This window comes from Protopterus annectens, chromosome 9.part0, assembly GCF_019279795.1.
Source record: "Protopterus annectens isolate FY-2018-M chromosome 9.part0, PAN1.0, whole genome shotgun sequence".
Lineage (NCBI taxonomy): Eukaryota > Metazoa > Chordata > Ceratodontiformes > Protopteridae > Protopterus > Protopterus annectens.
In genome coordinates, this window is record NC_056743.1 from 1,220,494,368 (window position 1) to 1,220,520,651 (window position 26,284).

Below are 26,284 nucleotides of genomic sequence, written 5' to 3' on the forward strand. Positions count from 1 at the left end.
ATTTGCAATATTTGTCCTGGAAAACAGCTTTCCTTCCGGCTATCACCTCAGCTTGCAGGGTATCGGAACTACAAGCCCTCATGGCTGTGCAGCCTTTTATCATCTTCCATCAGGACAGAGTTTCCTTACGAACCAACCCGTCCTTTATGCCAAAGGTGGTATCCAGGGTAGCTTTGAATCAGGCTATCCACTTACCGACCTTTTACCCTAATCCGCAAAACAAAGGGGAGAGACTACTGCATTCCTTGGACATCCACAGACAGCTGCGTTATTATTTGGACAGAACAAAGCCTTTCAGAAAAACAGAACAGCTCTTTGTGTCCTATGCTATAGGAGCTCAAGGGAAGCCAATTTCCAAACCGACAATCACAAAATGGATAGCCCACTGCGTACGCTTTTGTTACTCTTTTCGTGGTAAAACTGTACCTGCAGGCATCGGATCTCACTCCACAAGGGCCACAGCTACCTCTGCAGCTTTCTTAGAGGAGTTCCTACCAAAGATATTTTGGAAGCAGCCACTTAGGAGTTCTGTGCATACCTTCTCCAAGCACTACCACCTACCATTATACTCCAAAACTAGAGCAGGCTTTGCCACTGCAGTCTTGCAGGGCATCCTGGCTCCTCCTAGTTCCACCTAGTGCCTACCACCCCTTTCTTAGCTTTGGGATTCTACCCATCTGTTATGACTGCAGCTGTATGCACGATGAACATAGTACAGTTTTGTACCTACCATAAATGTAGATGTTCGAGTGCTAATACAGCTGTAGTCCAGGTTTCCCTCCCTCCTTCCCCTCTTGGGACAGGCCTATTGGCTAACACCTCCTCATACAACCTGATTGGGGTATTCATTTATGGTGTATTTGCTTGCAACTACTGTATTTTGATTATATTTCATTGCTTTATTATATAAATTTATGTATTGCCTTTCTTCTGGGGGCACCTGACATCTGAGGCAAGACAAACTGAAGAAAATGGCGTCGGCTGGTTCCTTTATACCCCTGTCGCACTGACGTCAGGGAAGAAGCGATGACAACCAACGCCGGACCTAGACTTTGGAATTCGGCCGACCGAGGACCCGCCTGACTGCAGGAGAACCCATCTGTTATGACTGCAGCTGTATTAGCACTCTAACATCTACATTTATGGTAGGTACAAAACTGTACTTTTTCTTTCCCAATCATTCAAACAGAGGAGAGTATTGCTTGCATACCCTAGATATCCACAGGGAAATCCATTTTTACTTAAACAGGACTCTAGGTCCTTTCGTAAATCTGACCAGTTATTTTTGGCTTTTTCTGGACCTAGATTAGGATCTGCTGTTGCTAAGGTCACATTAGCTGGATGGTTGAAGGACTGTGTGACCTTCATTTATACACAACGCAATATCTCGTTGTCTACTATCATGAAAGCTCATTCAACAAGGTCGGTGGCAACTTCTGCTGCCTTCCATGCCAGAGCTTCTTTACATGACATCTGTGCAGCTGCAGCTGCAACTTGGGCTACGCCTCCTACCTTCAATCATTACAAATTGGATTTGGCCTCCAGGGGAAGAGCATCTTTCGGTTCAATGGTGCTCAGGAATCCTTTGAGAGAGACAGAGATCTTCCATGAGAGCCTCCCAGGAATAGAGGTAGCTGGGGACTTTGTCCCATGCGTAAGGAATGAACGAGGATTAACAATATCAGATAATGAAGTTGTGTCTTACCATAACGTTCCATCTGTATTGTTGATCTTCGTTCAGTCATTACGACCCTCCCTCCTTCCCCCTCCTGTGGTTTCTAGTGGATCTCGCCATCCAGTTCTCTTAGGTTATTTGACTAGAGTTGACTTGCAAACTCAATCTGAGGTAACAGGGAGAGGGGGGATTGTGGGTAAGAGTTTAGCTCGTGAGTTTGAAGCTGACGCGAGCTTGAAAAATGGCCGGCTCTGTTCCGAGGTCAGAACCGATACCAATGTGTAATGACTGAACAAGGATGAACAATACAGATGGAACATTATGGTAAGACAGAACTTCTTTTTACTGTATAGAGAGTGGATGCCTGAGGGAGGGCTAGAAGGTGAGGTAACACAGCAGTTGGTAATGCCCTGAGCCTACTGTCTGGCACTTCTAGCCATAGCCCATGGCATTCCTTTTACAGGTCATATGGGCATAAAGCATACCAAGAGACGTATGCAGACGTTTTATGGGCCTGGGATTGCCAGGGATGTAACAGGATCCTGAAGGACCTGTGAGCAGTGCCAAAAAGTAGGCAAGGCAGGAGACGAGGTCAAAGTTCTTTTGACGCCTTTGCCTGTGATCGAGAAGCCGTTTCAGTGGGTAGCTATGGATATTGTGCGGCCTCTGAGTACCCCAAGTTCCACAGGAGAGAAGTATATCCTAGTGGTGGTAGTAGATTATGTTACTAGATACCCTGAGGCCGTGGCTCTGTCCTCCATCGAGGCAGAGAAGGTGGCAAATACTTTGCTAGAGATTTTCAGCAGGGCAGGTTTCCCAAAAGAAATACTGACTGACAGAGGTGCCAATTTGATGCGAGACCTGCTGGATTGTCTGTGGGAGTGCTGTGGGGTGAAGCACCTAGGGATAACCCCCTACCATCCCCAGACTAACGGTCTTGTGGAGAGGTTAAACTCTACACTAAAGACCATGCTACTGGCATTTGCAGGCCAGTTAAAAGAGAGTGGGACAAATATTTGCCCCATCTGTTTGCTTACAGAGAAGTACCCCAAAAATCCACAGTTTTTTTTACCCTTTGAGTTGGTGTATGGGCATAGGGTGAGGAAACCTGAAGTTTTGATTCATGATGAGTGAGAGGGTGTGTGTGAATCCCACACAGTCTGTTGTGGCATATATCCTAAACCTCAGGACAAGGCTTCGGGAGCTCATGGGTTTGGCCAAGGAGAACCTGGCAGGAGCCCAGCAGCAGAAAAAGGTCTGGTATGACAGGAATGCTCAAGCCAGAGTGTATGCTGTGGGACAGCAGGTGATGGTGCTTATTTAGACACTGTAAGGTGCAGGCAGCTTGAGCGGGACCCTTCATAGAGTAAGGAAGGTCAGTCATGTTAACTACATGGTAGAACTGCTAGGGAGGAGGTAGTAACACAGATTGTACCATATTAACATGACAAAGCCTTACCATGACAGGGAGGCCCTTGTGCTGATTATTTGCAGTGGATGACAGGAGGAGTCTGAGGGGGATATGATGTCTGATCTCCTCAGTGAAACTCAGACTAACACCTCAGTGCAAGGGGTAGCAATGTCCCAGTGACTATCCCCTACCCAGGTTCGAGAAATCCGAGCAGTCTTGCAGGAGTTTGTGGACTTTGTGGACATGTTCATTGGGAAACCAGAGTGCACCACCATGTGGATATAGGGCCCCAAAAATCTGTCAAGCAGGCCCCCTACAGGGTATCTGAGCTAGTCAGACAGACTGAGGGAGGAGACATAGGAGACATTGGAACTGGGAGTAATCCAGGAGTCCAGCAGTCCCTGGGCCTCCCCAGTGGTGCTGGTACCAAAGAAGGATGGCAGCACAGTCTCACATAGTCAGATGCCTAACCCATGCCTAGGACAGATGAAGCCTTAGAGAAGTTGGGTGTGGCTAATTATCAGACCAAGGGCCCTTAATTACCAACACTAGGGAGAGGTCAGCCTTTGTGACTTCTTTCAGCTTATACGAGTTCATGAAGATGCCCTTTGAGATGAAAAATGCCCCAGCAACTTTCCAGAGGCTGGTAGATCATGTCCTAGCAGGAGTAGGCGATTATCCCCTTGCTTATCTGGATAACATTTCCATCTGCAGCCATTCCTGGCAAGAGCATCTTCAGCATGGCAGGGAGGTGCTGGGCAGACTTGGCCATTAAGCCTAGTAAGTGTCAGGTGGGCATAGCAGAGGTCTTCTACCTGGGACACAGAGTGGGGAATGGTAAGATCAAGCTAGAACCTGTCAAAGTGGAAGCCATTCACACATGGCCTGCCCCTGTTACCAAAAAACAGGTGAGGGCATTCTTGGGTTGAGCAGGGTGCTATTGTTCGCAGTTAAAGTACAATAGCTGCTCCCCTCACAGACGTGGCAAGGAAAAACAGGCCAGGAAAAGTAGTGTGGACTCCAGCATGTGAGCAGGCATTCCAGAAGCTTAAAGGGGCTTTGGGAGGACCCCCTGTGTTAGCCAGTCCAGATTACAGCAAAGACTTTGTTGTGCAGGTTGATGCTTCTAACCATGGCGTGGGGGCTGTACTTAGCCAGGTTTCCCCAGAGAGAGAAGAGCACCCAGTGATATATCTCAGCTGTAGACTCCAACCCAGGGAGGAATGTTATGTAGCTGTAGAAAAGGAATGTCAAGCCATAGTATGGCACTGCAGAAGCTTCATTGTTGTCTGCCTGGAAGGAAATTCACTGTAGTTGCAGACCACAATCCCTTAACGTGGCTACATAGAGCCAGCCAGCAAAATGCCAAGTTTTTAAGGTGGAGCTTAGGATTGTAGTCATATGACATGACAGTACAACACCGTAGTGGGGTCAGCAATGCCAACGCAGATGGGCTGTCAAGACAGGGAATGGGGTAAGATATTTCCAGATAGGCTTATTTCTCTCAAGCCACGTTTCTCGAGGGTCGCTTGAAAAACTAGCTTGAGTCTTCAAATATGTGTGACAATAGGAAGTACTGCCAGCCATGCTAGGAGAGGTAGGGCAGTGGATGTATGACTTGTGCCAACACAGCTAGTTGGAATTTTGTAAATTAATCATATGTCGTTTGTATATCAAACTGGTTTGTACAGATGCTTGTGCTGAAAATGTATTTGTGAGGTTTGCTTGTGTTCAAATATATCAATAGTGCACCCTGCTGGAATGAAAAGAAATGTGCATGTATTACTGTATATGTTTTAATAGAGGACACTGTACAGCAAAGGTTAACCAGCTAGCTAGCCTTAAAGAAAAATAAGGGAAATGTAAATGAGCTGTTAAATCATTAATACAGTACCCCACAGTATAGAATAGGACCGGAGATGGTGGGTCTGGAAGAAGCCTTTGTTCATTAGCTCATTTAAGAGGGGGAAGTCCCAAGTACTGCCATAAACATTTAAGATGCATTTTGTAGCCATCGTGGGCGTACAAAAGACATGTGTAAATGGGCGTGCCTTCGTTGAAGGTTGACCGTCGAGCTGGCACCTTGGCGTTCGTGAAAAAAAAATCTATTGCCAATCATTAGCGGACCGGAGTTCCGCTGTGGCGACCCCTAAACGGGAAAAGCCGAAAGACAACAACAACATTGTAGCCATCTATACTAACTTCCTGTCTCAGCTTCAAAGGGGTTACTGTGAGAACCTAGAATCAGGTGACCAGATGAGGTCATTCTGTAAGCCATCTTGGATGTTATATTTTTAATCTCTGAGAAGGAAGTATTCTGTTTTGGAGAACCTGACTAGAAAGACTGCTCACGTATTTCATTGTGCCTTGCTCTATCAAGTAACCTATTAGGGACTAGTAATTCGCCTAGATGCAGTCAGGAATATAGTGAAACATAGTTTAGATATGTTTTTTTTCTTTATTTGTACGAGCCTCTCCATCAATGTTGTTTTCAATATTTCTGTGATTTGAACTCTTGTGATTTACTGTGAATATATATTCAGTATATAATTTATTATTTTTATTAAATATATTTAAACTTTTATTGTGGCTGTCCTTGTAGAAAGTATTTAATCTTTGAGAGTGCTTATATTTATTCAGTGACACTGTGTGGACCACTCCAGAAGGCCTAGCCATCTTGTTCAACTACTGTCATTTGTATTAGTATTAATATTACACAGTGTAATTGGATGCACTTTAAGGAGTTAGAGTGAATGATTGTAGAGTGTCTCTCTAGTGGCAGTAATAAGTACCATATACTCTGGGCAGCAGGGGACACAGCAGGTTTATCTGTGCCAGTCTTTTCCATGTGTGTGTCAGCTACTTGGGGCAGGGACACAAAGCACTGGGTTTACAGAAAAGGTGCTGGAGGACTTGGCTTGGACACTCTGCTGAGGACCTAACCATACAGCTGTACTAGCAGGGAGTCTTAGTGCGTACTTGTAGGGAGACAGATGTAAAGAAATTCAGACCCCGAGCTGCGTGTGCTCTTAAGGGAAATTGTGCTTGATGCAGAGAGGTCTGCATCTGGAAATAATGAGTGCATGCACTGCTATTCCAAGTGCATGTCCCTCTCCACTGCCAGTGGTGAGGATTCAGGCTTCTTGATTACTTCCCCAGAGAGGGGTTGTCACAAATTGGTTGCAAGTGGTGGGACCGTCATTCGTCGCATGGGTATTCCTCTTTGGCCTTTTATTTAGAGAGCCAACATTTTAAGCTTTTAGTAAAAGTTATTATGGAGAGGACTTCCTGCTCTGAGGGTCAGATGTCCATGAAGAATGCCAAGAATTTTCGGTTGGATTTGTCCACTGTACGGCCTCTGCCAGACGTCTCTCCCAAGGATAATGTAAGCCCAGAGGATCCCCCAGCTCCTGTGTTGGATTTCCCTGCTGTGACCCCTTTGGATCTGACCTCACACACATCCATGGAGACTTCACAGACTTCCGCTTTGGATGCTCAGGGAAAAACCACCTGCTGATTATTACCGAAGGTCCTAAGGGTGTTTCTTAGATTTTGGTTAGAGAGGAAGTTCCGACTATGATTGTGGAATGTTGTCAGGCATCTGAACCTTCTAAGTTTTTTAGGACAGATGTTCCTTTGAAAAAGAAACAAAAAACAAAAGCACATTTCTCCTACTCCTAAGGATTCTCAGAGTGAATGGCAGAATTTCACTTTGGGCATTGTTTAATGCCCTTTTGGCTCTGAAACCTCCTCAAGGAGATGTTCTTCATTCCACATTGCTGCAGTCCTAACTATTGGGTAGTCCGCTGTCCAGTCGGCCCGAATACCAAAGTATATGGCTGACGTCGGTCAGGGCGCATTAGACTGACGTCAGTACGTCAGGGTACTAATGCGCATGACCGACGTCATATCAGTCTTTTGCCGCATGGTCCGATGCAGAAGCAGTTTTGCGAGTGCAGGTTGGCGTTCTGAAATTTTCTGAAGTCGGAGTTTCAGACCGAATCAAAGTTGGCTAAGTACCCGTTGGGAACATTTTGGTTTTTTCTTGCCTCAGTATTTAACCGGATGTCAGAAAAAGTGAATAACTGTATTTCTTGTGGGAAACAGATACCTCATAGGGATTACCATACCTTGTGTATACCTTGTTTAGGGCCTGAGCACGGCGTTGTTGGATGCCGCTCTTGTGCTAGATTTAACAAACGCACTATTAAGAGAAGGTTAGACTGTGCCAGGTTAGTGTTTGGGAAGCGTTGCAATTATAAAATGCCGTCGGATGCTCCGGCGCCGCTTCGTCAAAAGCGCAAGGACAAAACAGCGAAGCCTAGGGTTGATGAACCGGCAGTCCCGGACGTCGGTTCTTTAGAAGGCTCAGTGGAGCCAGAGGTTTTGCCAGGAGTTTCTTTGGAGTCTCAGGCAGAGACTTTACTGTTACAGGATGTGCCTTCTCAGGAGGTAGGCCAGGCTGAGGGGGCTTCTCAGGTAACTGTTCTTCCCTCTCTTCCCAAGGTAGTTAGAGCCTCTCCTTCTGTTTCCAAAACTTCTTTGAGAGGTAGGCCAAGTTTGGCTTCAGTGGGGGCTTCTCCTAGCACTTCAAGTTCTGTGCCTAAGAAACATATGCTTAAAATGGCAGAAGATTTGATTACTATGATTAGAGGTTCTATGGCCCCTCCTGATAAGAGGCCTAGGGTGGAACCTGAGTTTGAGAGTTTTGAACAGTGTTCAGAGGCTTCTGAGTCTTCTGCGGAAGATTTGCAGGAGTATCCTCCTTATTCTGATTCTGATGTGGATGATTCCACTCCTACAGCTTCTCCTCCTGAGGATTTCTCATTTTCAGAGACTCTGCATTCCATGAGGGAGCACTTTAAATGGGAAGGCCAGGATTACTCTGATTCCAGGAAAAGGCTTAGGGAATTCTTGTTTTACCCCAGCATAGGCCCTTAGCTATACCTCCTGTGTTGAATGTGGTGGAAGATGTTTTGCAGAGGCTTCCCTGAATCCTGATTCTTTGCCTCCTGCTCCTGTTAAACCTGATAGGTACTATAGGGTGCCTGAAGCTCATAAGTATCTTTTAAGAGTCCTAGGGCAGACCCAGAAACTGTTTCTCAGGGACCTAAAGGTGTTAAGGCCTCTGTTGTTAAAAACCCTGTTCCCACTGATAAAGAGGCAAGGGCTTTGGATAGATGGGGTAAGAAAGTGTATACTTCTTCCACTTTAGCCATGAGGCGTTGAATTGTCAGTTTCACATGCTAAAATACCAAAATTATCTCCTTTCACAATTGAAATCTAAGGTGGATGCTTTGGCGGAAGGTATTGAGTGTAAAGAGTTGCTGGATTTAGTTCATGTGTCTGAACAAGTGGGTAAGCATTCTTTGCAATGTGGTTTTGATGCTGTACAGGCCTCCTCGAGGGTGGCTGCCACTAGTTCTGTTCTTCGCAGGCATGCCTGGTTGAGGATCAGAATTTAGCTGAGCATGTTAAGACAAGGATTTTGGATGCTCCTTTACAGTCTGATGTGTTGTTTGGTTCGCCTGTGGAAGCAGTTTTAAAGAAAATGGAGGACAAAGCTAAGTCTATGCAAACTGTTAAAGATTTTTGCAGGTGCAGCCACCAAGTTTAGTAGAAATTGGCCTACTAAGGGATGGACATATCCTGCTTATGATTCCCAGTCTAGGGGTAGGTCTAGGCGTGGTAGGGGCAGAGCTCAAGGTTCTTTTAGGCCTAGAACAGGAGTTCACCTGCTCAGACTTCTGGTGAGGGCAGGGGTCAGTCCTTTCGTAAACAGACCCAATGACCTGCCTTTTCAGCTGCCAGTAGATTCTCGTCTGGCAGCTCCTTTGGGAGGAAGACTGTCTCTTTTCAAAGAAAATTGGGATTTAATTACTCAAGACAGATGGGTGTTGGATATCATTCACCACGGTTACAGGTTTTATTTCCATACATTGCCCCCTTTCAAAGGCATGCCAGACGTTCCTCCTCCACAAAGGAAAGAGGCTCACAAGCAAATTTCTCTGTTACTCCAGATAGGGGCCATTCAGCCAGTCCCCGTATCAGAAAGGGGCCTAGGATTTTATTCTCGCCTGTTCCTAGTACCAAAGAAGGGGAACACGTGGAGACCAATTTTGGATTTATCTATCCTCAACACTTATCTGGACATTCCCAAGTTCAAGATGTTGACGTTACAACAGCTTTTACCTCTGCTGGGCAAAGATCACTGGATGGTAACTTTAGATCTCAAGGAAGCTTACCTTCATGTGCCTATAAGACTAAGTTGCAGGAAGTATCTGCGTTTCGAGCTGGAAATTCTCATTATCAGTTCTCTGCATTGCCCTTTGGCTTATCTACTGCCCAGAGTATTCACAAAGGTTCTGGCTCCAGTGATAGCTTACTTCAGGCTAAAAGGAATTCAAATCTATCCTTACTTGGACGATTGCCTGATTCTGGCTCAAGAAAAGGAAGACCTTCTACAGCATCTGGAATATGTTATAGCAGTGCTAAGATGCCTAGGGTATTCTGTGAACGAAATAAAGTCCAGTCTAGTACCCTCTCAAGACATGTGCTTTCTGGGTGTGAGACTGAATACAGCAGCCCAGATGGCCTTTTAACCCCGGACAAACAAAAGAGTCTATCCCTTTACTTCCATCATCTATCTCATCAGTCCGTGCTGACTGCAAGGACAGTCCTTCAAGCATTAGGGTTCATGGCATCTTGTATTCTGGTGCTTCCCAATGCCAAACTGCATATGAGGAAGCTGCAATGGTATCTCAAAAATGTATGGACACAGCACTGCCAGGATTTGGACACTGTCATTCAAATAATACCTTGCCTTCAAAAAGAATTTTTGTGGTGGGCTCAGAAATGTCACCTAAACAAGGGACTCTCTGTGACCCGGCCAGAGGCGAGTCAGATTTTAACGACAGATGCCTCGGACATTGCTTGGGGAGCTCATCTAAATGGAAAGTGGTACAAGACAAGTGGCCTGCCAGACTACAGCATCTACATATCAACATGAAGGAGATGTTAGCAGTCCAGTTTGCATTAATGGCTTTCAAGGAGTTACTTCTTCCAGGGCAGGTGTTGATTCTAACAGACAACACAACTGTCATGTGGTACATCAACAAACAAGGGGGAACACATCCTTAACCTCTAAACAGGCAAGCAATGATTTTATGGGAGACTGCTCAGCTTGCAACTAACTCTTCAGGCAAGGTTTCTGCCGGAGCACAGAACTCCTTAGCAGATGTGTTAAGCAGACAAATCATGGATCCCCACGGTGGAAACTGGATCTTCATGTATTTCAGAAATTGACAGTGTCATGGGGAACTCCAGACATAGATCTGTTCGCTTCTCCACTAAACCACCAGCTGCCAAAGTTTTGCACAAAGGGGTTTCATCACACAGCTTGGAAAGTGGATGCTCTTTCTTTCAGTTGGAAAAATCTTCATGTGTATGCCTTTCCACCTCTGCCTCTTCTTCCAAAGGTGCTCTTAAAGGTCAGACAAGACAAGCCAAGGATGATTTTAATAGCTCCAGATTGGCCTCGGCGACACTGGTACCCACTACTAAGGAGTCTGGTAAGGAAGCCTCAATGGCCTTTACCTTTGATTCCACATCTGTTATCTCAGAAGAACGGTCATCTGCTCAATGTCAAGCTTCACTCTCTTCATCTAACAGCCTGGCATATTCTGTGTTGAAACACAGCAGGTCTCAACTTCCTCAACAAGTTTTAAATATGATTATGGAAGCTAGAAGACCTAGTACAAGGAAAGTGTACGCAGAAAAATGGAAGAGATTTTTATTTTGGAGTACAGCAAAGAATTTGGAGATTTCTGAGCCTAATTTGAGTGTGGCTCTTCAATATCTTACTGAGTTATTGGACAAAGGTTTGTCCTTCTCTTCCATTAAGATTCATGCTGCAGCAATTTCAGCTCACTATGATTGTGACCCACCATTGTTTTCGCATCCTTTGTTCAAGCAGTTTCTTAGAGGGGCAAAGAATATAAGGCCCCACGTCGAGCTCCTACTCCTGCTTGGGATCTCAATTTTGTGTTGGAAAAACTTACTCTACAACCTTTTGAGCCTGCGGCTACTGCTGAATTGAAATACTTGTCATGGAAGACTGCTTTTCTGTTGGCTATTACTTCTGCAAGAAGGGTGTCTGAGTTGCAGGCCCTTATGGCAGTAGAGCCCTTTTGATTTTCCATAAGGATAGGGTATCATTATGTACTAATCCTTCCTTTATGCCTAAGGTGGTTTCTAGTGTGGCTTTAAACCAAACTATTCATTTGCCTACTTTTTATGCAGACCCCCAAAATAAAGGGGAAAAGATTTTGCACACTTTAGATGTACACAGGCAATTGCGTTATTATTTAAGCAGGACTAAGGATTTTAGGCAGTCTCAGCAGTTGTTTGTTTCTTTTGCTTTGAGTTCGCAGGGCAAGCCTGTGTCAAAACAAACTATTTCTAGGTGGATTGGGTTTTGCATTGCATTTTGTTATTCCCATCATGGCAAGGAGATTCCAGCCGGGATTAGGCCTCATTCCACTAGGGCTACTGCCACTTCAACAGCATTTCTAAGGGGGGTGGCAACTAAGGATATTTTGGAGGCAGCTACTTGGAGTTCAGTGCATACTTTCTCTAAGCATTATCACCTTCCTCTCTACTCTAAGTCTAGGGCTGGTTTTGCCACAGCTATTTTGCAAGGCATGTTGTCAGCTCCTGCTTCTTTATGATTTGCCAGCCTCCCTTACCTCTGCTTTGGGATTCTACCCAATAGTTAGGACTGCAGCAATGTGGAATGAAGAACATAGTACAGTTTTGTACCTACCATAAATGTAGATGTTCGAGGATCCACATTGCTGCAGTCCAATCCCTCCCTCCTTCCCCTCTGTGTTTAGGGGTGGTTGTGTAGGTGAGGTTATATGCTGATATTTTTGTATATATTGTACATATTTTTGGTGTAGGTATGTTGGGCCTTGTCTTTTTAGGGTCTTCTGACATCTGGGGCAAGAAAAGACTGAGGATATGACGTCGGTCATGCGCATTAGTACCCTGACGTACTGACGTCAATCTAATGCGCCCTGACCGACGTCAGCCATATACTTTGGTATTCGGGCCGACTGGACAGCGGACTACCCAATAGTTAGGACTGCAGCAATGTGGATCCTCGAACATCTACATTTATGGTAGGTACAAAACTGTACTTTTCTGTTCATGCTCCCTTGAAAAGGCCTAGGGAACAGGATTCTTCTGAGGAAGAGGTAGATGCAGATGAGGGATCCCCCTAGCTTATTCATCCCAGATCCCATCCCCTTTAGACTCCTCTTCTGAGAAAGAGAAATCGACTAGTCCTGGCACTTCTTTTGAGGAGATTTCCTTCGGGGGACAATTTCCAGGATGATGGAATTTTTTAAATGGGATTGTGCTCAGATTTCTGAGGTACAGAAGAGCTATTACGAGCTTCTGCAAGTGGACTAAACCAGACCTTCTGCTGTCCTTTCTGTTTTAGCTGCTTTCTTGAATGCCTTTTCTACTGCATCTCAGGCTCCTGTCTCCCAGCCCCCTTCCCCTAAAAAAACTGCTAGGTTTTACAGGGTGCCTGAGGATTGCAAATTCCTTTATTGATGTCCTTCAGCTGACCCCCTGTGGTGTCTGTGGCTTCTCAGAAGCCACCTGCCTTCTACAAAGCTTCCTCCTTTTGATAAAGACAGTAGGACTATGGAAAGGCTAGGTAAGAAAGTTTATATCTCTGCTACCTTGGCTTTCAGGGCAGTCAATTACTAAACCAATATGTCCAGATATATTTTGACTCTTCTTTCCCAGGCCTGTCAGGTTATTTCTGACATTCCTGATTGTGAAGGGAAGATTTTGTTCTCTCCTTGTTGGGGACTTCTTCTTAGGTAGCTCACCATTCTATTAAGTGCAGTTATGATGCAACAGTTGCTTTTGGCTCTGTTATGAGGAGATACTCCTGGCTTAAACTTCAACCTTTGCCTGATGGTATTAAGGCGAAATTGATGGATGCTTCTCTGGATAACAAATTTATTTGGTGCAGCTGCTCTTGCTTTGTCTCTTCAGGATAAGGGCAAAGCTTTGCAGGAATTTAAACATGTTTGTTTCTCCTGTGCACAAGTTTCAAAGAAAGTACCCTAATAAGCCGACCTTTGTTCATAGGCAGTATTGCCCTCCTCCCAAGGGTAAGAAGGGGGGGTAAAAGAGCTGTTGGTGCTAAAGCTAACCAATCTCCTATGACCCAGAAATGTCCTTTTCCTGGCAAACCAGGTGCGGTCTGACTATCCTGTTCTTCTCGGCCACATTCCTCTTTCCCTTTATTTTTCCTCATCTCTTCCAGTTTGGTTAAAGATTACTTAAGATTCCTGGGTTCTTTCCATTATCCACCTAGGGTATTACATGGTGTGGAAATCTCTTCCCCCTTTCAGGGTCATTCCTCAGCCCCCTCAGGAAGAGTTGGCTTTCTTTCCAGAGGTGCTTCAGGACTTTTTTTTACTCTGGGAACTATTCAGGAAGTTCCAGTTTCTTAAAGGGGGAAGGAGTTTTACTCCAGAATGTTTTTAGTTCTCAGGAAAGAGGGCACTTGGAAACCCATTCTAGACCTCTCTAATCTGAACACCATTCTGTATGTCCCTTTCTATTTGCATGTTGTCCCTTCAGACTTTGCTCCCTCTTCTGCTTCCTCAGGTTTTTCTAGTGTCGCTGTACCTCAAGGATGCTTATGTTTGCATCCCTATTCAGCTTCTTTTCAGAAAGTTTTTGTGTTTCTCTGTTGTTTCCTGGCATTTTCAGTTTTGTGCTTTGCCCTTTGGGGTTACTACTGTCCCAAGGACATTCACCAAATGCCTTGCTCCTATGATTGCTTTTTGCAGGCTAATAGTCTAAATCTTTCCCTACTTAGACAATCTCCTGCTTCAGGCATCCTCTCTATAGATTCTACTGCATCATGTCAGCTTGGCCATTTCCCTTGTGCAAAGCCTGGGGTTCACCATAAATTTCCAAAAGTCCTTTCTGACTCCTTCACTGGATCATGTATTTCTGGGGTGCAGGATCCAGACTATTCCAGTGCTGGCATCCTTGCATCCTCCTAAGGCTTTGATTCTCATTTCTTTTTTTTCAGTCCTTTCTTCCTCTGGCCTTATTCACAGCCGGTTTGAGAGCTCTAGGTTTTATGGCTTCCACCATTCCTATGCTTCCCTTTTCCAAACTCCACATGAGAAAACTTCAGTGGTTTCTAAACTAAGTTTGGCATCAGCATTCAAATCCCCTGGATGACTTGGTTCCTCTTCCATGCCTCAAGCTAGAATTTCGCTGGTGGATTCAGCAATTGACTGTCAACCCATCTACCTTGGATGGGTCTGGATCCGCTGTGCAGGCACCGGCTTCTGAGGGTGTATTCAGGCCTACTGACTTGCATATTAAACCAATGCCATTTTCTTCTTCAAGGCCTAAAACTCGAACCATGCCTAGAAAACTGACACCCAGACCGCATGGTCAGGCCTTTATGCCTAAAAAAACAAATGGTAAGAATGACTGAAGACCTTATTACTTTAATCAGGGAAAGCCAACCTTCCCCCTCTAAGAGACCTAGGACTGAGATTGCTTATGATACTTCTGACCAGGATTCTGAAATTTCTGTTTCCTCTGAAGACCAGGATTTACCCTTATCTACCTGTGAGGATTCTGATGCTGAGGACTCTATTCCCTCTGCTTCTCCCCCAGAGGATTTATTTTTTGGTGAAACCTTGCATACACTCAGGGAGCATTTTCATTGGGAAAGTTAGGATTTCTCCAATTCTAAAAAGAGGCTTAGGGATTTCTTACTCCTGCCCCAGCACAGGCCTTTAGCTGTACCTCCTGTACTGGACATTGTTGATGATGCCTTTTCGAAATCTAGCATGGTCCCTGACTCTTTACCTCCTGCTCCCTGAAAACCTGATGGATATTACAGGGTTCCTGACTCTCACAAGTTCCTTATCAAAAGTCCTACTGCGGATCCTGAAACTGTTTCACAGGGACCCAAGGGCATTAAAGCGTCTACTGCCAAAAACCCTACCCCCTCTGATAGAGACTCCAGGGCGCTGGATAGATGGGGTAAGAAGTTATACACTTCTGCAACTTTGACCATTAGGACCTTGAATTGTCAGTTTCATATGTTATTATTGGATTGCTTAAACAGAAAGTTATGTTGATTCCTGATTGTGCTGAAAATAAGGATTTAATGCATTTTGCTGAACAAGTTGGTAAACATATGTTGCAATGTAGTTTGGATTCACTAGAGGCATCTTGCAGGGCTGCTGTAACTTGGTCTGTACTTAGAAGGCATGCTTGGCTTAAGGAGCAATCCTTGCCAGATTATGTTAAAGTGAAATTACTAGATGCTGCCTTAAATCAGGACCGCCTCTTTGGCAACAAGGCAGAAGAATTTCTTAAAAAGATGGAGGAAAATGCTAAATCTATGCAAACCGTTAAAGATTTTTTACAAGTACAACCTCCGAGCTTTAGTAGGCATTGGCTTTCTAAGAATTGGTCCTTTCCTGCCTCTTTTTCAGACCTTCTCAGTCCAAACCCAGATCCAGCAGAGCATCCGGGCTTCAGTCCCAAGGTATGCACAGGAATAAGCAGTGGGGGGTCTCCACTTTCAAACCTGGGAGTAATAAAACTTCCCCTATGGTAAACTGTCTCAATGACTTCCTTTTAAAACTTCCAAGCACTTCTCAACTGACCACCCCTTCGGGGGGAAAGATTGCGCTTCATGCAAAGAACTGGGGACTCGGTAACCAGGACAAATGGGTTTTAAATCTAGTGTCCCAAGGATACAGATTTCACTTCCACACGTAACCAACTCCAAGCGGTTGGCTGGATCTACCTCCAAATCAGTGGGCAGAGGCCCAAACGCAAGTACTCTATCTTAAGCGTAAGGGCTTTTCAATTGGTACCAGAAGAAGAAAAGAGACCAGGTTTCTACTCAAGATTTTTCCTGGTACCCAGAAAAGACAATTCATGGCGTCCGATCCTGGAACTGTCTACTCTAAACACCTTTTTGGTGATTCCAAAATTCAAGATGCTTACTTTTCACCAGTTGCTTCCTATGCTAGGCAAAGATGCCTGGTTGGCAACACTAGATTTAAAGGAAGCATACCTGCGCATCCCAATCAGGGAATGTTGCAGAAGATACCTATGCTTCAAAGCAGGCTACACACACGATCAGTTCTCTGCACTGCCCTTTGGCTCATCTACTGCACCCAGGGTATTTACAAAGTGCCTGGCTCCAGTCATTGCATTCTGCAGGCAAAGAAATATTCAAATGTACCCATACATGGACAATTGTCTAATTCAGGCAGAAAGCCAGGATATACTTCTGAATCATCTGGCTTTTGTACAAAGGGTACTAACTTGTCTGGGGTACACCATAAATGAAAAGAAATCGCACCTGGTACCCTGTCAACAAATTATATTCCTGGAAGCAAGCTTGAATACAACTTCCCAAATGGCTTTCCTCACGCCAGAGAAATTCAGTTGACAACCTACTTCAAACAAGTGACCACAAAAAACCTGCTATCTGCATGGCAAATACTACAAGCCTTGGGGTTCATGGCCTCCTGCATTCTTTTAATTCCATATGCAAGACTGCATATGAGGAAACTACAATGGTATCTAAAAAGCCTATGGTGTCAACATTCTCAGGATCAAAAGCAATGATTCCTGTCGTACCTTGCCTACGCCTAGAGTTCCTTTGGTGGGCAGAGGCCTGCCACCAAAACAAGGGACTACCATTCACACTACCCCCTGCCGCCCAAACCCTACCAACAGACGCATCAGACAATGCATGGGGGGGGGGGGGTGAACCTGGCAGGGAAGTGCATTCAGGGCAAATGGAACCCAAGTCAAATGCACCTGCACATCATTCTAAAAGAAATGTTAGCTGTACAGAATGCTCTGACAGCCTTCAAGGACCACATTCTTCCAGGACAATTAATGGTAAAGACTGACAACACCACTGTTATGTGGTACATAAACAAAAAGGGGGGTACACATTCTTACTCCCTCTGCAGACTAGCCATGGCATTGTGGAACATAGCCTTGAGCTACCAAGTGCATCTACAAGCTCAGTTCCTGCCAGGAAAACTAAATACACTGGCAGACGGACTAAGCAGAAATCTCATGGACCCACACGAGTGGAAACTGGAACCAAGAATTTTCAACATGTTGACAAGCAAATGGGGGAGCCCAGATATAGACCTGTTTGCCTCCCCCCAGAACTATCAATTGGAAAAATTTTGCACAAGGACTCCCCACAGACAAGCTTGGAAAGTGGATGCTCTGCCCTTCAGCTGGAAAAACCTAACTGTTTATGCCGTTCCTCCCCGGCCTCTGTTCTCCAAAGTACTAAAGATCAAACAAGACAAACCAAGGATGATTTTGATTGCACCAGACTGGCCACGCCAACACTGGATGTCCTTCATGGATGCATCTGCAGTCATAACAAATGGGTTGTCCTGTCGTCAGGCAGCCCTTCGGTCGGCCGGATTCCAAAGTCTGGGTCCGGCTTCGGCTGATGTCGCACTTCACCCGACGTCATCTCTGCTGGTCTTCGGGTATAAAGGCATCAGCCGACGCCATTTTCCTCAGTCTTTCTTGCGCGTGGCCCGAAGCAGAAGCTGTTCGCAAGTGCCGGTCGGTCAGATCCAGAGATTACTACTACCGAATACTACTTCGAAGACTTCTAAAAAGCTAAGTACCCCGTTGGGGACTCTTTCTTGCCTCAGCCGATGTCAGAAAAAGTCAATAACTGTTTAACTTGTGGGAAACAAATACCTCATAAAGATTTCCACTCTTATTGTTTGCCTTGCTTAGGCCCAGACCACGACGTAGCAGCCTGTTCGGCCTGCGCTTCTTTCAACCGACGAACGCTAAGGCGTCGGTCGGAGTTTGCTGAACAGTTTTTCAGCTCAGACTTTGCTTACATTATGCCGTCGGATCCGCCGACTACCCAAATTGTTAAAACGCAGGAAAAGACCGACACTGCGGACCGGTTTCGGCCGAAACCACGGTTAAGCAAGCCGCGAGTGTCTCGGTTTCGGCCGAAACCGAGAAAACTGGTCAATCTTCAGCCGAATCCATGGCTACTACGGAGGCTCCTGCTACCTTGCCTGAATCGGCCTCAGAAATTTTGCCTACAACTGTGGTTTCTAGTGAGTTATCAGACACCATCCCTTTGGATGTTTCTACCCCAGCACGTGGTGCTGCTAGACCCCCTGCAGCCATGTCTATCAAGGCCTTTGCCAGGGCTAAAGCAGCCAAATCTGCTAAGTCAGTGCCTGTTAAACCCCCCCTCACACAGGCCCACTTCTAGTTCACAAATGCTTACTCTGGCAGAAGATTTAATATCCTTAATTAGGGGATCCCAATCTCACCCAGACAGGGCCTCTCAGCCCCAGAAAAGAGACCTAGGACAGAGCCCCCCCGAGCCAGTGTCCTCTGATGATTCTGCGGATGACTCCGACATTACAGAACAGCCAGAGGATCCTTTTTCTACTTATGAAGACTCCGATGCTGAAGAATCCATTCCAGCTGCCTCTCCACCAGAGGAATTTTCCTTTGGGGAAACCTTACATGCCATGAGAGAACAATTTCAATGGCAGGGACAAGATTTCTCAGATTCAAGAGAAAGGCTTAGGACTTTTCTGCATTTACCACAACATAGGCCCTTAGCTATACCTCCTGTTTTGCCTGTTGTGGATGATGCATTTAATGATGTCTGCACTGCTCCTGATTCTTTACCTCCAGCCCCTGCCAAACCTGATAGATTTTACAGGGTTCCAGACACTCATCACCACCTATACAAGGCCCCACTGGCAGACCCCGAAACTATTTCCCAGGGGCCTAAGGCAGTAGCCTCGACCACAACAAAAAACCCTATTCCTTCAGAAAGGGAATCCAGGTCCTTGGATAGATGGGGGAAAAAAGTTTACACCTCTGCTACTCTCTCAGCTAGAGCTTTAAACTGTCAGTTTCACATGATCCAATACCAAGAGTTTATGCTTGATCAGTTAACTAAAAAAGTATCCTCTGATGAATCTATAGATAAGAAATATGTATTAGAAATGGTGAATAACATACAACAGGTTAGTAACCATTCCTTAAAATGTGGCTATGATGCACTGGAGGCTTCATTTAGATCAGCCATGACTGGCACAGTGATAAGAAGACATGCATGGTTGAAAGAGCAGGTTTTACCGGATCATGTTAAAGCTAAGCTATTAGATGCTCCTATGGATAAGGCCAGTTTATTCGGTACACCTGCCCAGCAGGTAATGAAGAAAATGGAAGAAAAGGCAAAATCTGTACAAACAGTTAAAGATTTCCTACAGGTTCAGCCACCAAGGTTTAGCAGGAACTGGCCTGCCAAAAATTGGTCCTTTCCTGACTCCACAAGATCCCAAAGGGGCAGGAACAGATGCTCCAGAGGCAGAAATCAATCCAGAGGAGGTGCCTACAGAGGACGACAGTGGCAAGGTAATAACAGAGGCACAGACACAACCACTACCACTGCAACAGGACAATCACAGTGACTTGGCTGTAACTCCGCCTACCAGGGAGCAAATAGCAGCACCATTAGGCGGAAAATTAGCCTTATTTTCGAAAAATTGGCACTATATCACAAAAGACAAGTGGATTTTGCAAACCATAGACCAAGGCTACCGGTTCCACTTCCACACCTTACCAGTAAAAAGAGGAATGCCAAACCTGCCTCCAAATAAAAAAATAGAAGCTCTACAGCAGATAACGGAATTAACAAAGATGAGAGCTGTGGAAAGAGTACCAATAACAGAACAGGGCAAAGGATTCTATTCCAGACTCTTCCTAGTACCAAGAAAAGAAAAAAGTTGGAGACCTATTCTCGACCTGTCCATCTTAAACACATATATCATTGTCCCAAAATTCAAAATGCTGACCCTACAGCAACTTCTTCCCATGCTGGGCAAGGAGTGTTGGCTGGTAACTCTAGATCTCAAGGAGGCATACCTGCACGTCCCCATTCGACCAAATTGCAGAAGATACCTCAGATTTCTTGCAGGATCAGAGCATTATCAATTCTCAGCATTGCCCTTTGGCTTATCTACTGCCCAGAGTATTCACAAAATGCCTGGCATCAGTAATCGCTCACTGCAGACTACAGGGAATCCAAATTTATCCATACCTGGACGACTGCCTGCTACAAGCGGACAACAAAAGCAAGCTGACAACAGATTTACAAAGGGTCATTTACTTGCTACAAGCCCTGGGATACACAGTCAATTTACAAAAGTCAAGGCTGATACCATCCCAAACAAGAACATTCTTGGGCGGAATTGGACACAGTAAAACAAATGGCATTCCTAACTGCAGAAAAACAAAAGAACTCCTCTTTACTTCTTGGCATTAACAAAACAGAACAAACTAACAGCAAGAAAAGTTCTGCAGGCCTTGGGCTTCATGGCATCATGCATAATCTTGGTCCCACATGCCAGACTGCATATGAGAAAACTACAGTGGTACCTAAAGAATTTATGGTCTCAACACAGGCACAGCCTAGAAGCAGAAATACCACTAATTCCATGCCTAAAACAGGAGTTCCTATGGTGGGCTCAAGCATGCCAGTCAAACCCAGGCCTACCCTTCCACAACATTCGAACAAGCCAAACCATCACAACAGACGCCTCAGACCTAGGATCGGCGCACATGCTGGACAAATGCGTACAAGGATTGTGGACTCAGGACCAACTGCACCTGCACATAAACCAAAAAGAAATGCCGGCAGTAAAACTGGCAATCCAAAAATTCAGACCATTCCTCAAAGAAGGCCATTTGATGATAAGGACAGACAACACCACAGTCATGTGGTACATCAACAAACAGGGAGGCACTCATTCATACCCCCTATGCAGAATGACTTTGGACCTTTGGAATCTGGCACTCAGCTACAACATCCAGTTACAGGCAATATTTGTACCGGGAAAAGACAACACCCTAGCAGACATGTTAAGCAGAACCACCTCGGATGCTCACGAATGGATGCTCCACCCGGACATCTTCAAGACCATCACAAAGAAATGGGGAATGCCACAAATAGATCTATTCGCTTCCCCTCTCAATCACCAGCTCAAAAAATTCTGCACAAGGACATTCCACCCACTTGCATGGAAGGTGGATTCGCTCTCCTTCAGCTGGAAAGGTCTGACAGCATATGCATTTCCACCTCTTCCCTTGATACACAAGGTATTACTGAAAATCAAAGAGGAACGTCCAAGGATAATCCTGATAGCTCCGAACTGGCCAAGACAACACTGGTACCCATTGCTGAGGAGCATGTCTCAGGAGAAAACGTGGTCAATACCCCTGATGCCTTTGATGTTAACTCAGAACAACTACAGCATCATGCATCCAAACCTAAAAACCTTGCAACTGACTGCCTGGAACATCACATAGCAGCAACTAATCCAGATCTTTCCCAAAGGGTTAAAGACATTATCCTTGAAGCCCGCAGACCTTCAACAAGAAGGAACTATGCAGGAAAATGGAAAAGGTTTGCCATTTGGAGTGCTGAAAGAGGAAAAGATGTGTCGAATATAGATATTGCTAACATTCTGGAGTATTTGGCAGAGCTTCTACATACAGGCCTGTCCTATTCCTCCATCAAGATACATGCATCAGCTATTTCAGCAGAATACAGCTTTGATCCACCTGTCTTTTCACATCCTCTACTCAGGCAATTCCTCAGAGGGATCAAGAATGTAAAACCTCCTAGGAAACCACCATTACCAGCATGGGACTTGAACTTTGTGCTAGAAAAGTAGATCTGAACCAGCAGCAACAGCATATCTACAGCACCTGTCATGGAAAACTGCTTTCCTACTGGCAATTACCTCAGCAAGGAGGGTTTCTGAACTACAGGCCTTAATGGCAGTACAACCCTTCCTAATCTTCCATCAAGATAGGGTGTCCATGAGAACTAATCCTACATTTATGCCTAAGGTGGTATCCAGAGTGTCTTTAAACCAGGCAATCCACCTACCTACCTTCTTCCCCAATCCACAAAACAGAGGGGAAAGAATGCTACATACCTTGGATGTACATAGACAGCTACGCTACTACCTGGACAGAACCAAAAGTAACAGAAAAACTGACCAGCTTTTTGTAGCCTATGCAACAGGAAGGGAAGGAAAAGCAATTTCCAAACAGACAATCTCCAAATGGATAGGAAATTGCATAAGATTCTGTTACTCCTACCATGGAAAACCAATTCCACAGAACATAAGGGCTCATTCTACAAGGGCTACAGCCACTACCACAGCTTTCTTACGAGGAGTGGCAACCAAGGACATTATTGAGGCGGCTACTTGGACCTCCGTGCATACATTTGCCAAGCATTATAATTTACCTCTGTATTCTAGATCCCGAGCAGGGTTTGCCACTGCTGTACTGCAAGGGATCCTAACCACACCATAATTTTTTCTTCCTCCTCCCCTAGTTGGCTATGGTATTCTACCCATTTGTTATGACTGCAGATGCATCCATGAAGGACATAGTACAGTTTTGTACCTACCATAAATGTAGATGTCCGAACTGGATAGCATCTGCAGTCAGGATTACCCTCCCTCCTTCCCCTCTGTGGTACTCCTAGGGTATTTACCCTCCAAATAGCTAGCTGGGGGGGGGGGAGTCTCTTATGGTGTATTTGTTTGTATATATGTACATACATGCTTATTTTTTGTGTTTTCCTTCTATCCTTTTGGAAACATTGGCATTTATCCAAAATTTAGCCTTACAAGAGGGCAACTGGCATCTGGGGCAAGAAACACTGAGGAAAATGGCGTCGGCTGATGCCTTTATACCCGAAGACCAGCAGAGATGACGTCGGGTGAAGTGCGACATCAGCCGAAGCCGGACCCAGACTTTGTAATCCGGCCGACCGAAGGGCTGCCTGACGACAGGACAACCCATTTGTTATGACTGCAGATGCTATCCAGTTCAGACATCTACATTTATGGTAGGTACAAAACTGTACTTTCCCCCTCCTGCACAGTGTGTCACTGTGGGCCCCATGGCACCTGCCTCAGACTTCTACCCTGCTGTCTCAGCAGGAGAACCAGATTCTGCACCCTCAGCTTCAAACACTGAACCTAGCAGCCTGACTAATTACCTAATCTCTCCTTTACCATCCCTCAGTAAACCAGTGATAGATATTTTAGAGGCAAGGAGGCCTAGTACTAGAAAATCTTATGCTGAAAAATGGAAAAGATTGTGCGCCTGGAACTATTCTCAAGGGATGAGCACAGCAGTGCCCAGTTTACCTCAGATTTTACAATACTTAACTGAGATGCTTCACAAGGGCCTGTCTTTTTTTTCCTCAACAATTCAAGCCTCAGCCATTTTAGCTCATTATAACACAGAACCTCCCCCTTCTCTCATCCCCTGCTCAAGCAGTTCCTCAGGAGGGCCAAAAATTTAAGACCACCCAGGAGAGCTCCTACTCCAGCCTGGGACCTTAACTTTGTATTGGAGAAACTCACCCTTCCTCCTTTCGAGCCAGCTGCTACTGCAGATTTAAAATTCCTTTCTTGGAAAACAGCTTTCTTTTTTAGCAATCACTTCAGCAAGAAGGGTATTTGAATTCCAGGCCCTTATGGCAGTGGAGCCTTTCATTATTTTTCATGCAGACAGGGTGTCCCTCAGGACCAATCCCTCTTTCATGCCAAAGGTGGTATCCAGTGTGGCCCTTAATCAGTCCATTCATTTGCCAACCTTCTTTCTTAATCCACAGAACAAAGGGGAATGGATACTGCACTCCTTCAATGTGCACAGGCAACTTAGATTCTACTTGGACAGGACTAAACCTCAATAGAAGTCTGAACAACTACTGGTGACATTTGCTGCAGGGACAAAGGGGAAGGCAATTTCAAAACAAACCATCTCTAAATGGATAGGCCATTGCATTCATTTCTGCTATGAGCACCATAGAAAACCTATCCCACAGGGGATCAGACCCCACTCAACCAGGGCTGCATCTACCTCTACAGCCTTTCTCAGAGGCATACCTACCAGGGACATCCTAGAAGTTGCTACCTGGAGTTCTGTACATACTTTCACCAAGCATTACCATTTGCCAATTTTCTCTAAATCCCGAGCTGGCTTTGCCACTGCAGTCTTGCAGGGCCTTATAGCTGGTCCTAATGCTATCTAAATTCCTCCTCCCATCCTTAGTTTTGGGAATCTACCCAAATGTGATGACTGCAACACTGAAACACAAAGAACATAGTACAGTTGTGTACACTTACCATAAGAGTGTATTCACTGCTGCAGTCCTGGTTACCCTCCCTCCAACTGTTGGGGGTAGATCAGTGCTACTCCTCCATTTTTTTTTTTTTTTTTTTATCTGAGCAGAGGCAAGTGAAGCCAGGAGGAAGGAATTCTGAGTTTTAAATATATGGATGTTCATCGTGTTACCCTGCTGCAGTCATCACACTTGGGTTATTCTGTCGTCAGGCGGTCCCGCAGTCAGCCTGAATTCCAAAGTCTTGGTCCGGCGTCGGTTGCTGTCGCTTCTTCCCTGACGTCAGTGCGCCAGGGGTATAGAAGAGGCATCCAACACCATTTTCTTCAGTCTTTCTTGCCGCGCGGTGCCCGAAGCAGAAGCAGTTTGCAAGTGCCGGTCGGCTGACACCTGAGATTTTCGAATCGAATTTCAGTCCGAAGTATTCAAAGCTAAGTACCCTGTTGGGGAACCTTTTCTTGCCTCAGTCCGATGTCAGAAAAAGTTAACAATTGCATTTCTTGTGGGAAGCAAATACCTCATAAGGACTTCCATTCTTATTGTATACCTTGCCTAGGCCCAGACCACGATGTCACTGGTTGTCGATTTTGTGCTAGGTTCTTTAAGCGAACTATAAAGCGACGCTTTGATTTCGCACGACACTACTTCGGTAGGAAATTTAATTACACTATGCCGTCGGAGCAACCTACTACCGGCGTGCATAAAAAAACGGAAAGATAAAGACAGGCAGCCTAGACCCAAGCCAGACTCCGAGGCCTCGGCTGAGCTGGTCGCCGGTTCTCCGGTTTTTAGTGAGGCGCCTACGCAGCCCCTGGCGACCGCAGAATTGCAACCCCAGACATTTTCTTTAGGCCCTACCGACAACATTGCAGAAGGAGAAGCCGGTGCTATGGAAACACCTTCGGTTACAGAAGGTGTCTTCAGACAGACTACTCTCACCATAAAATCTTATGCTAAGCTTAAGACTCCTCTAAAACCAAAAAAGACTACACATCAGTCTCCAGTTCAAGGCCCCATGCCTAAGAAACAGATGCTTAAAATGGCTGCAGATTTGATTTCTTTAATCGGGTTCCCAACCCCCCCAAACAAAAGGCCTAGACAAGAGGAGGATTATGCTTCCTCTGATCAAGTGTCTTATTTCCTCAGGCTCCTCTGAGGAACAGGATTACTCCTTTCCCCCTTATGAAGATTCTGATGCTGAAGATTCCATTCCTTCAGCTTCTCCCCCTGAAGACTATTCCTTTGGGGAAACCTTACATATTATGAGGGAACATTTCCACTGGGAAGGTCAGGACTACTCCGATTCAAAGAAAAGGCTCCGAGAGTTTCTTTTACTCCCTCAGCACAGACCACTTGCTATCCCTCCAGTTTTAGACATTGTGGATGATGTTTACTTTGAATCTAGTCTAAATCCAGATTCTCTGTCTCCTGCTCCAGCTAAACCAGACAGATATTATAGAGTGCCTGACTCGCACAAATTCCTTTACAAAAGCCCTGTTGCTGACCCAGAGACAATCTCCCAGGGTCCCAAAGGGGCTAAGGCTTCTATGGCTAAAAATCCTGTACCCTCTGAAAGGGACTCCAGAGCACTAGATAGGTGGGGGACGAAGGTTTACACTTCAGCTACTCTAGCTATGAGAACACTAAATTGCCATTTTCACATGCTGAAATACCAGCAGTTCCTAATGTCTCAAATAAAACAAAAGATGAGCACGCACCCTCAACAGTCTGAATTCAAGGAAATGCAGGATCTGTTGCATGCAGCTGAACAGATGGGCAAACATACTTTACAATGTGGATTTGATTCCTTGGAAGCTTCCTGTAGAGCAGCTGTTACTGGGTCTGTTATACGTAGGCATGCTTGGTTAAAGGA